This window comes from Triticum dicoccoides, chromosome 3A (genome assembly GCF_002162155.2).
Source record: "Triticum dicoccoides isolate Atlit2015 ecotype Zavitan chromosome 3A, WEW_v2.0, whole genome shotgun sequence".
In the NCBI taxonomy this organism is placed as follows: domain Eukaryota; kingdom Viridiplantae; phylum Streptophyta; class Magnoliopsida; order Poales; family Poaceae; genus Triticum; species Triticum dicoccoides.
In genome coordinates, this window is record NC_041384.1 from 649,043,665 (window position 1) to 649,055,760 (window position 12,096).

Below are 12,096 nucleotides of genomic sequence, written 5' to 3' on the forward strand. Positions count from 1 at the left end.
AGTAGCTATGTGTTTGATCTCTCTCTCTCTCTCTCTCTCTCTCTCTCTCTCTCTCGTGTTCTTGATTTGGCACGATCTTCATGTATCGCGAGCTTTGCTATTGTATTTGGATCCTATGATGTTTCTTCCCCCCCTCTACTCTCTTGCAATGAATTGAGTTTCCCCTTTGAAGTAATCTTATCGGATTGAGTCTTTAAAGATTTGAGAACACTTGATGTATGTCTTGCCGAGGATATCTGTGGTGACAATGGGATATCAAGTGATTCACTTGATGTATGTTTTGGTGATCAACTTGCGGGTTCCGCCCATGAACCTATGCATAGGGGTTGGCACACGTTTTCATCATGATTCTCCGGTAGAAACTTTGGGGAACTCTTTGAGGTTCTATGTGTTGGTTGAATAGATGAATCTGAGATTGTGTGATGCATATCGTATAATCATACCCATGGATACTTGAGGTGACATTGGAGTATCTAGGTGACATTAGGGTTTTAGTTGATTTGTGTCTTAAGATGTTATTCTAGTACGAACTCTAGGGCTATTTGTGACACTTATAGGAATAGCCCAACGGATTGATTGGAAAGAATAACTTTGAGGTGGTTTCGTACCCTACCATAATCTTTTCATTCGTTCTCCACTATTAGTGACTTTGGAGTGACTCTTTGTTGCATGTTGAGGGATAGTTATGTGATCCAATTATGTTATCATTGTTTAGGGAACTTACACTAGCGAAAGTATGAACCCTAGGGCTTGTTTCCTATCATTGCAATACCGTTTACGCTCACTTTTATCACTTGCTACCTTGTTGTTTTTATTATTTCAGATTACAAATACCTTTATCTACTATCCATATACCACTAGTTTCACCATCTCTTCGCCGAACTAGTGCACCTATACAATTTACCATTGTATTGGGTGCGTTGGGGACACAAGAGAATCTTTGTTATTTGGTTGCAGGGTTGCTTGAGAGAGACCATCTTCATCCTAAGCCTCCCACGGATTGATAAACCTTAGGTCATCCACTCGAGGGATATTTGCTACTGTCCTACAAACCTCTGCACTTGGAGGCCCAACAACGTCTACAAGAATAAGGCTGTGTAGTAGACATCAGTGTCCAATTATTTTCATTTGTCAACATATTATTCAATAGAATTTCAGCTTCATCTGGTGTTCTTTCCCTGAAAACAGAACCAGCACAACTATCCAGGTAATCTCTGGAAGCATCGGTTAGTCCATTATAAAAGATATCAAGTATTTCATTTTTCTTAAGAGGATGATCATGCAAAGCATTAAGTAATTGGAGAAGCCTCCCCCAAGCTTGTGGGAGACTCTCTTCTACAATTTGCAAAAAATTATATATATCCCTCAAAGCAGCTTGTTTCTTATGAGCAGGGAAATATTTAGCAGAGAAGTAATAAATCATATCCTGTGGACTACGCACACAACCAGGATCAAGAGAATTAAACCATATCTTAGCATCACCCTTTAATGAGAATGGAAATATTTTAAGGATATAAAAGTAACGAGTTCTCTCATCTTTAGTGAACATGGTGGCTATATCATTTAATTTAGTAAGATGTGCCACAACAATTTCAGATTCATAGCCGTGAAAAGGATCAGATTCAACCAAAGTAATTATATCAGGATCAACAGAGAATTCATAATCCTTATCGGTAACATAGATAGGTGAAGTAGCAAAAGCAGGGTCAGGTTTCATTCTAGCATTAAGAGATTGCTGCTTCCATTTAGCTAATAACCTATTGAGTTCGTATCTATCTTTGCAAGCTAAAATAGCTAAAGCAACTTCTTTTTCAACAACATAACCCTCAGGAATAACAGGTGATTCATAATCATTGGAGGGAGAGTCTTCATTATCACTTTCATCAATATTATCAGATTCAATATTTTCACTCTCTCTAACCCTAGCAAGTTGTTCATCAAGAAATTCACTAAGTGGCACAGTAGTATCAAGCATAGAAGTAGTTTCATCATAAGTATCATGCATAGCAGAAGTGGCATCATCAATAACATGCGACATATCAGAACGAATAGCAGAAGCAGGTTTAGGTGTCGCAAGCTTACTCAAAACAGAAAGTGAATCAAGTGCAGAGCTAGACGGCAGTTCCTTACCTCCCCTCGTAGTTGAGGGATAAATCTTGGTTTTTGGATCTCTCAAGTTCTTCATAATGATAAGCAGATATAAATCCCAAGTGACCCAAAGAATAGAGCTATGCTCCCCGGCAACGGCACGAGAAAATAGTCTTGATAACCCACAAGTATAGGGGATCGCAACATTTTTCGAGGGTAGAGTATTCAACCCAAATTTATTGTTTCGTCACAAGGGGAGCCAAAGAATATTCTCAAGTATTAGCAGCTGAGTTGTCAATTCAACCACACCTGGAAACTTAATATTTGCAGCAAAGTATTTAGTAGCAAAGTAATATGATAGTAGTGGTAACGGTAGCAAAATTAATGTTTTTGGTATTTTGTAGTGATGATAGCAATAGCAGTGGAAAAGTAAATAAGCGAAGAACAATGTATGGAAAGCTCGTAGGCAATGGATCAGTGATGGAGAATTATGCCGGATGCGGCTCATCATGTAACAGTCATAACCTAGGGTGACACAGAACTAGCTTCAATTCATCAATGTAATGTAGGCATGTATTCAGAATATAGTCATACGCGCTTATGGAAAAGAACTTGCATGACATCTTTTGTCCTACCCTCCCGTGGCAGCAGGGTCCTAGCGAAAACTAAGGGATAGTAAGGCCTCCTTTTAATAGAGTACCGGACCAAAGCATTAACGCATAGTGAATACATGAACTCCTCAAACTACGGTCATCACCGGTAAGTATCCTGATTATTGTCACTTCGGGGTTAACGGATCATAACACATAATAGGTGACTGTAGACTTGCAAGATAGGATCCAGAACTCTCATGTATTGATGAAAACATAATAGGTTCAGATCTGAAATCATGGCACTCGGGCCCTAGTGACAAGCATTAAGCATAGCAAAGTAATAGCAACATCAATCTCAGAACATAGTGGATACTAGGGATCAAACCCTAACAAAACTAACTCGATTACATGATAAATCTCATCCAACCCATCACTGTCCAGCAAGCCTACGATGGAATTACTCACGCACAGTGGTGAGCATCATGAAATTGGTGATGGAGGATGGTTGATGATGATGATGGCGACGGATTCCCCTCTCCGGAGCCCCGAACGGACTCCAGATCAGCCCTCCCGAGAGTTTTTAGGGCTTGGCGGCGGCTCCGTATCGTAAAACGCGATAAATCGTTCTTCTTTATTTTTTTCTCCCCGAAAGCAAATATATAGAGTTGGAGTCGAGGTCGGAGGAGCTCCAGGGGGCCCACGAGGTAGGGGGGCGCGCCCCCACCCTCGTGGCTAGGGTGTGGCCCCCCTGGTCTTCATCTTTTGCAAGGATTTTTTATTATTTCTAAAAAGATGTTCCATGAAGTTTCAGGTCATTTTGAGAACTTTTGTTTCTACACATAAATAACACCATGGTAATTCTACTGAAAACAGCGTCAGTCCGGGTTAGTTCCATTCAAATCATGCAAGTTAGAGTCCGAAACAAGGGCAAAACTGTTTGGAAAAGTAGATACGACGGAGATGTATCAAGGCAATCCACTGACACCACACTGGAGTAGGGTATTACACCGCAAGGTGGCCCGAACCAGTATAAACCCTTGTGTCTCTTGTTCCTTGGGTTCCTCGAGCTAGGCCGTGAGACCGTTGAGAGAGCTAACTAGGGAGAGAGTGTTGTTCGTGCGCACCCCAGAGTTCGAACCTCAAGGGTTAGCCGGAACCCGCAATCCGACACTTACAAAACTGAAATGCAGGAAGTCTTAAAACGATTTTCCTCGAGGGCTTCAACCAACTTTGATGTGAAGATCAAGCACATCAGAAGTGACAATGGGACCGAGTTCAAGAATACTGGTCTTGATGACTATCTTGATGAACTTTGTATTTCTCACGAGTTATCTGCTCCTTATACTCCTCAGCAGAATGGCATCGTGGAGCGCAAGAACAGGACTCTTGTTGAGATGGCTCACACTATGCTTGATGAATACAAGACGCCTCCTCACTTCTGACATGAGGCAATTGATACCGCATGCCACATCATCAACAGGGTATATCTTCACAAATTCTTTAGAAAGACCTCATATGAACTCCTCACTGACAAGAAACCCAATGTGAGTTATTTCTAAGTCTTCGGTGCTAAATGTTGGATTAGAGATCCACATCACAATTCTAAATTTGCACCAAAAGAACATGAAGGTTTTATGCTTGGTTACGGAAAGGACTCGCACACCTACAGAGTCTTCAACACCTATCACCACTGTAAGTGCATCTAGTGCCACCCCTAGTTGGTTTTGGAGTATTGACGACAAACCTAGTTGAGGGACTAATGTGTTTGTGAGAATTGCAGAATAACACAGGTAGAAGTCCCTCATGATTCGGTTTTACTACCACAGATGACCCCTAAAACTTTATGAAGACATTGAAGTCAAAGGTGGTATATGAAGATATTCACATTGAAGACTATGACAAGAGAAGACACGATATGAAGCCTATGGAGCTCGAAGACTTAGATCTTTCGTAGTTCTTTTTCTTTTGTGTTGAGTCATAGGAACCACCGTACTGTTAAGTGGGGTCGAAGAGAACCAGTCAGAATGACTGAAGTGATGCCTAAACCAAAAACCTATGTCTTCGAGTGAAGACTATGAGAGCGAATCTGGTCCAGAGTCGGACAAGTCAGCTTTGCTTGTAGCCCAAGTAAAGTTGCCGTGTGAGTTTGAAATCTGACCGTTGGACACGTGTTAGTTCCTTAGTGACCCAGGGTCATTTCGGACAAATCAGGTCGGGTTGCCAAGTGGCTATAAATAGCCCACCCCCTACTACCATAAACGGTTGGCTGCTCAGATTGAAAGCACGGCTTTTGTCGTTTGAGAGCAACCCACCTCGAAGCCTTTGAGAGAGAATTCCTTGCAAGGATAAAGACCTAACCACCAGAGCCAGAGAGAATTGGGCATCACTTAAGTCTTCTTGTCTGTGTGATCTGAAGACTTATTACACTTGAGGACTGTGCATCCTCCAGCCGGTTAGGCGTCGCGTTCTGAGCTTCCAAGAGACATTGTGGATTGCTAGTGAACGAAGTCTGTGAAGGTTTGGAAGTCTACCTTGAAGACTTACCAGAGTGATTGGGCAAGGTCTATGTGACCTTAGCTCAAGGAGAATACGGTGAGGACTGGGTGTCCTGAGCTGCGTGTTCAGGACTGGGTGTCCGGGACTGTGTGTCCTAAGGTTTAAATACCTAACCGCTCCAACTAGACGTACAGTTGTCACAGCAACTGGAACTGGTCCAACAAATCATTGTCTTCAACGAGTCATTGGTTTCATCTTCACTTCACTTTACTCACTGTTACTCCTTGTGAAGTCATTGTATGTTTGCTCTATCATTTGTCTTCACTGAGTGACTGTGTGTTCTGTTTGGCTTCAAAATATCTTCCTACCTGATCCTTACTACCTAGCTGCTATTAGTCTTTGTGCTTTCACTTCATTGAATACTTGACTATGGTTTGCCTAGTGTAGCCTACCTTCCGCTACATGGTAATAGGTTTAATTTTATCGTTTGCCTTCAAAACTCCCATGTTCTGAAGACTTTCATAAAAATTGCCTATTCACCCCCCTCTAGTCGATATAACGCACTTTCAATTGGTATTAGAGCAAGGTGCTCCCTTGTTCTGTGTGATTTGGTTTAACCACCTGGAGTTTTAGCTATGTCGACTGCAGGGATAATTAAAGTCTCCGCTGCGTGCCCCGTCTTTGATGGAACTGAATATCCCTACTGGAAGAATAAGATGCGTATGCATCTTGAAGCCATTGACGTCGACCTATGGTATGTCATCGAGAACGGCATTCCCAAGGCTGGAGAAGGTGTCACTTCTGCTGATGTCAAGAAATTCGTTCAACCGGACTCTACTGCCAAGAATATCATCTGTGGTCATCTGACCAAAGGACAGTATGGCCGTGTGAGTGCTTTGAAGACATCCAAGCTGGTCTGGGACTGGCTCTCCAAGGTCAATGAAGGCATCTCAACCCAGAGAGATCAGAGAATCAGTGTCCTTCGCAACCTCTTCAACTACTTCAAGCGAAATGACAATGAGAATGTCCAGCACACATTTGACCGACTCACTGACATCACAAATGAGCTTCAAGCCCTCGGCGCCACTGAGATTACCAAACACGAAGTTGTCAAGACGCTGCTGAGATCACTTGATAGTTCGTTTGACATCCTGGCCCTGATGATTCAAGAACGTCCTGATTTCAAGACACTCGATCCGTCTGACATACTTGAGAGGCTCAACACACATGAGTTTCAGCTTTCGGAGAAAAGAGAGATCTACGGTCCAAACCATGGGCGAACTCGTGCCTTGAAGGCAAAAGTTGTCTCCTCATCTGAAGAAGAATCTGACAGCAGTTCTGATGACCCTAAAGACATTGGAAGGGAACTTGCTATGCTAGTCAAGAAGTTCCAAAAATTCACCAAGAAGAAAGGGTTCAGAAAGTCTTCCCGATCAAGTTCAAGGAATGATGAAGCTCCTGCTCATGACTACAAGAAGAAAACATGTCACAAGTGCAAGAAACTTGGCTACTTCATCTCTGAGTGTCCACAGTGGGACAATGAGAACAAAAAGAAGAAGAAGAGCAAGGAATATGACTCTGACGACAAGAAGAAGAAGAAGAAATACTCAAAGTCTTCTTCCAAGTCTTCCTCAAAGTCTTCATCACACAAGAAGAGCTCATCTGGTAAGGCACGTGCGTTTGTTGGCAAGGAAATGGATTCAGAGGAGGAGTCTGCTTTTGAGGAGGCGGAGGTGGAGTCTGAGGAGGAATCCGACTCAGGCGTCGCAAGTCTGGCTACAGCATACGTTGCCAAGTCCATCTTCAACACGAAGACAATGACTTCATCACCGACACCGATGCAGATGACAAGGACTACTCCGCTTCTACCTACTGCTTCATGGCACGCGGTGCCAAGGTGAACACACGCACTACTCACTATCAAACATCCAGTGACGATGACTCTGATTGTGGTTCAAAACCTAGCTACAAAACACTTGCTAAAATTGCAACTGAACAACAGAAAGCTATGGAACATATTCAAAAACTGTTAGACAGAAGCGATGATCTGTTAGGTGCTGAAATGACTCGATCTGAATCCTTAATTGAAGACATAAAAATCTTCATGTTAAGTATCAGGAACTTGAAAGTCGTCATGAAACTCTCTCAACAACTCATGAAAAGCTTTCCTATGATTATCTTCAAAGGAAGCAAGATCTTGAGAAATTGAGAGCGGTTCATGAAGATCTTCAAACGGAAAACGAGTCACTTCGCGCCAAATAGATCAGTCCCGCTCAGGAAGGATTTGAACCACCATGTCTTAAATGCATTGAGCGTGATAATGCTACTTCTGTTGCTGAATGTTCTACTGCTACTGTTGTTGCAATATCTTCAACTGTTGATGTGGTAACTAACCCCTCTGCTGAGGATACCACCGCTATTGTTGATGAGAATGCTAGGTTGAAGACATTGCTTGAAACAGGGATGTACAAAAGTCTTCAAGGGCATCAGACACTATGTGATGTCCTCAAAAAGCAGATTCTGAATCGAAACCCTAGGAAAGAGGGTGTTGGGTTCGTAAGGAAAATGAATGCAGATGGCTCTTACTGGAAACCTGAGCAGTACCCCAAAACCATGTGGGTTGCTGCAAAGGAACCTTCAGCAGATCCATCCAATCTAACTAGCTTCACTTGTGCTAACCCCATTATCATTAATGAATCCTTTGATGCAAACTATATACTGTTTAAGAATCAGAATGGTGAAGTGTTTGCCAGGTACATTGGTACTAACTGCAGGAATGGACCGCCTATGAAGAAGATCTGGGTTCCGAAAAGGTGTCTTGAAAATCTTCCTGTGAATGTCTTCATGACACCTCACTTGAAGAAGACAAACCTCAGACCAAAGGCTTCATACGGTCCAAAGGCTTCATACAAACAGAGGACTCACCTGAGTCGCAAACGCAAATGTTTTGCAGGGAAACCATACTCAGGCATATGAATATGAGAGCGGTTCATCAAACCGCCATGTTCATAAGACCAAGAACTATTCTGCTTATTCTTATGAGTACTATTGTCCGCCTGCAAGACTGTTTGCTAAGGCTTCAAAGCCAAAATTCTCAGATGCTGCACTTAGACTTATTGCTTCTAAGCCACCCTTGAAAATGTGGGTGGTTAAGAAGGCTTAACTCTCTTTTGCAGGGAAAGGTCTCCAGCAGAAAACCAAAATTGTCTGATGCTATTGCCGGGGACCTTAAACATCTTGTAGGGCGCAAGATCAAATGCCCAAATGGTCTTACTATGTACTTCATACCTGAATCGCTTGCTACTCTCCCTATTAGTCCTAACCTGGATCTAAGCTTCCATAACCCACTGGTTCGTCAAATGTTTTTGCTTCACAATGCTCTTGGTGAAGCCTATCCCCCTAACTGCACTGTAGGGTACGACACCAGCGTCTTCGGAATGGATTATTGACAGTGGGTGTACAAATCACATGACTGGCAAAAGAAGTCTTCTTATGGACTCAACCTTACGTCCATCCAACAAGAGCCACATCACATTTGCTGACACTGGTAAAAGTAAGGTATTGGGTCTAGGTAGAGTTGCAATCTCAGGGGATCAACACATGGATAAAGTCATGCTTGTTGAATCCCTTGGCTTCAACTTAATGTCTGTCTCAATGCTTTGCGATTTGAACATGATCGTAATGTTTGGAAAATATCGTTGCCTTGTACTAATGGAATCTGACAAGTCTTTAGTGTTTGAAGGGTATCGAAAAGATGATTTGTACGTGGTAGATTTCTCAGCAGGGCCACAGCTTGCAGTATGTCTTCTAGTAAAGGCTTCAGAATGCTGGCTCTGGCATCGGAGGCTTGGACATGCTGGCATGAGGAACCTCCACACCCTTGCAAAGAAGAAGCATGTCATAGGCATCGAGGGCGTCAAGTTCAAGAAAGACCACTTATGCGGTGCCTGTGAAGCAGGGAAGATGACGAGGGCCAAACATCCCTCGAAGACAATCATGACTACTACTCAACCCTTCGAACTGCTTCACATGGATCTTTTCGGTCCCACTCATTACTCAACTCTAACTACTACTGCTTGCCTCTATGGCTTCGTTATTGTTGATGATTATTCTAGATATACTTGGGTGCACATAATCCTTTACAAGACTGAAGTGCAGGATGTCTTCAGACGCTTCGCCAATCGAGCTATGAACAATTTTGGCGCCAAGATAAAGCACATCAGAAGTGACATTGGCACTGAATTCAAGAACACTGGCCTTGATACATATCTTGATACCTTGGGCATCACACATGAATTCTCAGCCCCGTACACGCCATAGTAGAATGGCATCGTCGAACGCAAGAACAGAACACTAATTGAGATGGCCAGAACGATGCTAGATGAATACAAGACCGCAAGAACATTCTGGCCCGAAGCCATTGATACTGCATGCCATACAATCAATCGTGTTTATCTTCACAAGCTACTGAACAAGACATCTTATGAGTTCCTTACTGGCAAGAAGCCAAATGTCAGTTACTTCAGAGTATTTGGCACAAGGTTCTGGATCAAAGACCCACATCACACCTCAAAATTTGCACCAAAAGCACATGAGGGTTTTATGCTTGGATATGGAAAGGATTCGCACTCCTACAGAGTCTTCAATCTCTTTCATTACAAAGTGGTTGAAACAGTGGATGTGCGGTTCGATGAGACCAACGGTTCACAAAGAGAGCAGCTGCCAAATGTGCTAGATGAAGTTCCATCCAGTGAATCAATCAAGCTAATGGGAACTGGAGAAATTATACCTTCTGAAGCTCATCCTGAAGAAGAACTTATCATTTCAGCACCTGATCAACATGAAGACAATGCTCAGCCTGAAGACATTCCTTCCAACAACGACAATGAACAGCAAGAGCAAAGTCTTCGCCCTGTACATCCTCGCGTTGCCAATGAAGTGCAGATTGAAAGAATAATTGATAGCATCAATGCACCTGGTCCACTCACTCGTTCAAGGGCAACTCAGCTAGCAAATTTCTGTGGGCACTTCGCATTCGTCTCAATATCATAACCCAAGAAAATTGAAGAAGCCTTCATGGAACCTGAATGGATTCAAGCTATGCAAGAAGAGCTTCAACGGTTTGAGCTGAATAATGTATGGGAACTGGTTAAGCGTCCTGATCCACGTAAGCACAATATAATAGGCACCAAATGGATATACCGCAACAAGCAAGATGAGCATGGTCAAGTTGTCAGAAACAAAGCTCGTCTCATTGCTCAAGGATATACTCAAGTGGAAGGCATTGACTTCGATGAAACATTTGCTCCTGTGGCTAGACTTGAAGCCATACGCATACTGCTGGCCTATGCAAATCATCATAACATACTTCTATATCAAATGGATGTGAAGAGTGCCTTTCTCAATGGCAAGATTGAAGAAGAAGTGTATGTTGCACAACCGCCTGGCTTTGAAAATCCAAAACATCCTGACATGGTATACAAGCTCAACAAGGCACTGTATGGCCTCAAACAAGCCCCTAGGGCCTGGTATGACACACTCAAATACTTCCTGAAGAGAAAAGGCTTCATACGTGGTTCCCTAGATCCCACTCTTTTCACGAAGACATATGATGGTGAACTGTTTGTGTGCCAAATATATGTGGATGACATTATCTTCGGCTGCACCAATCAGAAGTACAGTGAAGAGTTTGGATATATGATGCAAGAGCAATATCAGATGTCCATGATGGGGGAGCTGAAGTTCTTACTTGGTCTTCAAATACGACAACAATGCAATGGCATCTTCATATCTCAAGAGAAGTATCTCAAAGATTGCCTGAAGAAGTTCGGTATGCAAGACTGCAAAGGCTTCACAACACCAATGCCAGCCAAACATCATCTGGGTCCTGACGACAATGGTAAAGAGTTCGATCAAAAGGTATACCGCTCCATGATTGGTTCTTTACTTTATCTATGTGCATCTAGGCCATATATTATGCTTAGTGTTTGCATGTGTGCTCGATTTCAAGCGGCACCAAAGGAGTCGCATCACTTAGCTGTGAAGCGAATTCTTCGATATTTGGCTCACACCCCAACTCTAGGATTATGGTATCCAAAGGGCTCAGAGTTTGATCTGGTTGGATTCTCGGATGCTGATTATGCTGGTGACAAAGTTGATCGCAAGTCTACATCAGGCACATGTCACTTTCTGGGACGATCACTTGTATGTTGGTCTTCAAAGAAGCAGAACTGTGTATCTCTCTCCACTTCTGAATCTGAATACATTGCTGCTGGATCTTGCTGTGCTCAGCTTCTCTGGATGAAGCAAACACTCAAGGACTATGGCATTCATCTGAAGCAAGTGCCACTTTACTGCGACAACGAAAACGCCATCAAGATTGCTAACAACCCAGTTCAGCACTCGAAGACAAAGCACATTGAAATTCGTCATCACTTTCTCAGAGATCATGTTGTGAAGGAAGACATTGATATCATACACGTCAACACTGAAGAGCAATTAGCAGATATCTTCACCAAGCCCTTGGATGAGAAGAGGTTTTGCAAGTTACGATGTGAGCTAAATATCCTGGAATCCTCAAATGTCCTGTGATCAGGCACACATCCTAACCCTTATGCATATTGATGACTTAGATGTGCAACACGCGAAGTGAAGTATATCTTCAATCAATGAAGACATACATTCTAAGTGTGAATACATTAATGTGGAATTTGACTTTAGAGCGCCATGATAATTGTGCGCCGTGTCTGGGTCTAATACTTCCTATACGGTGGGTAACGCCACCACCAAACGTTCTATTTTAAAGTGTTTCACTCATGGCGTTACCTTGCAATGTCTTCACATTTGGTTTGGCTTCGATCTCAACATATTTTCATGATTATCTTCACTATGTTGATTATATATATATATATATATATAT